This window comes from Humulus lupulus, chromosome X (assembly GCF_963169125.1).
Source record: "Humulus lupulus chromosome X, drHumLupu1.1, whole genome shotgun sequence".
NCBI lineage: Eukaryota > Viridiplantae > Streptophyta > Magnoliopsida > Rosales > Cannabaceae > Humulus > Humulus lupulus.
In genome coordinates this window covers 165885759-165890200 of record NC_084802.1, presented here as the reverse complement: position 1 = coordinate 165890200, position 4442 = coordinate 165885759, and the positions used below count along the sequence as shown (strand labels likewise).

The 4442-nt window shown below is 30.8% G+C and overlaps 1 pseudogene; it reads left to right on the top strand.

Annotated features, from left to right (window-relative positions):
* The first annotated feature begins 1188 nt into the window (after positions 1–1188).
* On the top strand, positions 1189–1915 carry LOC133806432 (ATP synthase subunit alpha, chloroplastic-like; annotated as a pseudogene).
* The last annotated feature ends 2527 nt before the right edge of the window (positions 1916–4442 follow it).

Below are 4442 nucleotides of genomic sequence, written 5' to 3'. Positions count from 1 at the left end.
AAATAAATATACGGACAAATGACCAAGGAAATGATATATGTTTATTATCCACATAAGCAACTCCGGTGTTAGGCGTCTTGGGTTTAACCCGAGCTACGGACATGAAGGTTGTGAAGCATGAGCTCATGATATTAAAATGGCTGCTGAAGTACGAGCTCAGAGAGTTATCCAGCTCGTTATAATTCAAATATACTGGGTACCCGCGGATCCCCAAAGAATCGGGTATTTTTTATACGATTATTTATGACCAGCCTGTCATATTTAATATCCCAGATATTCGGAGATCATTTATTTCATGATCAAATCATATCCCAATATATATGGGAATTGTTTGTATTAAATGTAATAAATATGTAAATCCGTGATTGACTCACGCAGTTACCCAAACCTGTCCATAGAATTTCTCTATAAATACTGAGAATATTGGACAGGGAGGGACAGGATTATTTTGTAATACTGAAACTCAGCCAAAATAGAGAGAGAAATAACAATAATATAGACTCATGGACTAGGTTATTTTAACCATTGAACCACATAAAAATATTTCGGTTTATTCTTAAGCACTAATGAACCTTATTATTTCTTAAATACACTGTTGGCGAAAAATCGCGTCAATAGATAGTATAGGTGTTGCTTTGAATTTGGAATCAAATAATGTCGGTGTTGTATTAATGGGTGACGGTTTGGTGATACAAGAAGGGAGTTCTATAAAAACAACAAGATGAATTGTTCAGATACTGGTAAGTGAGTCTTTTTTGGGTTGTGTTATAAATGCCCTCGCCAAACCTATTGATGGTTGAGGTGAAATTTCAGCTTCTAAATCTCATTTAACTGAATCTCCTGCTCCAGGTATTATGTCGAGACGTTCCGTATATGAGCCTCTTCAAACATGACTTATTGTTATTGATTCTATGTACCTATAGGACATGGTCAGCGAGAATTTATTATTGGCGACAGGCAGACTAGGAAAACAACAGTACCAACAGATATGATTCTCAATCAACAAGGGAAAAATGTAATATGTGTTTATGTAGATATTGGTCAAAAAGCATCTTCTGTGGCTCAGGTGGTGACTGCTTTATAGGAAAGGGGAGCTATGGAATACACTATTGTTGTAGCTAAAAAAGTGGATTCTCTGGCAACATTACAGTACGTCGCTCGTTACACAGGAGCAACTCTTGCTGAATATTTTATGTACCATGAACAACACACTTCAATCATTTATGACGATCTCTCCAAACTAGCACATGCTTATGCCAAATGTCTATTTTATTATGATGACCACCGAGCTGCGAAGCTTATCCTTGAGATGTTTTTTAATTTGTATTCACACCTTTTGGAAAGAGCTGCTAAATCAAGTTCTAATTTAGGCGAAGGACGTATGACTGCTTTACCAATATTTGAGACCCAATCGGGAGATGTTTCAGCTTATATTCCTACTAATGTAATTTCGATTATAGATGGAGAAATATTCTTATCCACTGATCAGTTCAATTATGGAATCTACCCTGCTATTAATGTAGGAATTTTGGTTTCCAGAGTAGGATCTGTGGCTCAAATTAAAGCCATGAAACAAGTAGGCGGCAAATTAAAATTAGAATTGGCACAATTCGCAGAATTAGAAGCCTTTGCACAATTTCTCTCTAATCTCGATAAAGCTACTCAGAATGAATTGGCAAGAGGTCAACGATTACGTGAATTACTCAGACAATCTCGATCGGCCCCCTTTGCAGTGGAAGAACAGATAATCACTATTTATACCGGAACGAATGGTGATCTTCATTCATTATAAATTGGACAGGTAAGGAAATTTCTGCTTAAATCACGAAATTATTTAAATATGAATAAACCTCTATTCAAAGAAATCATATCTTCTACCAAGACATTTATTAAAGAAGTAGAAGCCCTTTTGTAACAAGCTATTGAAGAACAGATGGAGCGTTTTCTCCTTCAACAACAAGTCTAAATAAATTTATCTTTTTAAATCTGTAAATCTATATATATTAAGTAAGAAGGGTATATAAGAAGCGGATTTTTTATTTAAGCCATTCAAAACATCTTTCTTGATATAGAAATATAAAATAGAAAATACATATGGAAATAAATTGTGTCCAATAGGATTTGAACCTATACTAAAGGTCTAGAAGACCTCTGTTCTATCAATTAGACAATGAACGCTTTTCATTTCAATTTTATTTTTTATTTTTAATATTCGTAAAAAACGAATATTGGATAGGGCTGGGAGTTGGGTATTCAATTTTCATTTTAATAATGTAAATGAATCACATTATTTATATTCGATTTTTTAAATAAGATTATTTTATAAATTTTTGAACAATAGTATTTATTATACTTTAATTTAAAAAAAATTAGTCAAATGAAAAAATTGAATATTATTGCAATTGATTTTGAATTTAATATTTAGTTTTAAAATAGAAAGACTTTTCTAATATAAAAATAGAGAGATTGTTAGGAATATTGAACAGAGATAAGAAATCAAGTAAGCACAAGCGGGTAGCAGGAATCGAACGCGCATCGTTAGCTTGGAAGGCTAGGGGTTATAGTCGATGTTGATTCATCTATTTTACTTTAACGTCTCTAATTCAGAACCGAACGTGAAACTTTGATTTCATACGGTTCCTTTATGTAATATGGATAAATATCTGAATGTAAGATATGAACGAAATTAAAAAAATTCAACCTATAACATATATGATAGCTTTTCTGTATGAATGCATTCAAAATGACCTGCTTTATAGACGATCCTTATAGAAAAGATGGAGATTCTAACACTTTTTCTAGTTACTTCGTTCTGTATTTCTATTTTAAAGAATCCTTAGGAAAAGCATTTTGTGTCTACCGAGCTAAAATAATTTCGATGTCACTAGTAAACCAAAGTCATTGTTTAATAGCTATTTTGCTCCAACTTTTCCTATAACAAAAAAAACTTGAAGATTTAGTTACGGTTAGAAGTAAGCTATCTATCTTTATCCATGGATTCCTTACTCATACTCATTCAATTGGAAGTAGTGATCCAATTTTTTAAAATTATGTTTTGTAATTCCACAATCCAATTTTTCAATTTGTAATTGACTCTTGCATATAAATCATTAGAATGTAAATTTTTCCTTGAATTTTTCATTGAGAGGAAAAGGGTTAATTCCATTTTACGAGATAAAGATCGAAATTCAATATTCATCAAACCGAGGGACCTCTAAACGATATAAGGGGTTAATAGAACGAATCATACTTTTACCACTAAACTATACCCACTACATTCCTATTATTGTATATAAATGGACTTTTTTCGAACAAACAACTCAGACGTAATCAAAAGACATGATCTAAAAAGAATCATAAAAATTAGAGCGGTACTAAGAGGACTTAATGAGATTAGGAAACGTAGACTCATTTAAATAACTAAAAACCAAGTCCTTTGCTAGCAATTATTGACGAATTTGGATGTGACTTGACAAAAGTATTTATGACGTAACATAAAAATGCATTGTTCAACAGTTTATGGTTCTTTATTTATTCTTAATTTTTTATTTCTTTTTATTATTATAAAAATTTTAAGAAAAAAATAATATAATCAAAACAATATAATAAAAAAGGTGTCAGTGTATTATAAAGTAAATCAAAGAAACTCAAAATAGTGTTTAAAAAAAAAAAACTAAACCTAAGATTTGACATTTCGATTATATATCAAAGGTCAAAACAGTATGTTCTTATCATTGTTTTAACATTTAATATAATACTAAGAATTTGTGTTTTCAAATTTAATTTTTAATAAATAATTTAAATTTGATTTGTTTTTGTTGGAATAAAAGAGGCTAGACCCAACTAGGTATTGACTAGGCCAAGTCGTGGAAAGAATAAGGTTTATTTGGAAAAAAATCAAAGAAAAAAGGTACTTTTTTTTGTATTTTATTTCTTAGTTCTTATTTTTATATTATTGTTTTTTATATAGTTATATTTTTATATTGAAAAAAAATAAGAATCATTACTATGTTCCATAAGCCAAAATACGGCTTAAAAAAACCCTTCTTATTATGTACATATATATATTTTCAATTGGGGGAGAGATGGCGGAGTGGACTAAAGCATCGGATTGCTGATCCGTTGTATGAATTTTTCGTATCGAGGGTTCAAATCCCTCTCTTTCCATTTTCTTCAATAACTTTGTATTTCCTTTCGAATTTTTCGTGAGTTCCTTTTTTTAGTTATTTTCTATAGTTATAGTTAAAATGGGAAATAGCAAAAAACCTACCAAGAACTTTTTAAAATCAAGCAAAAAAAACAAAAAGCCTCTTTATTTTTTATTATTCACGTCTAGGATTACGCCTTGGATCATTAGATAGGAATCCAAAGATGAATAGAGAGACAAAGAATATTACTACCGACAAATAGTTTTAGAGTAAGCATTAAACAATCTCCAAGAT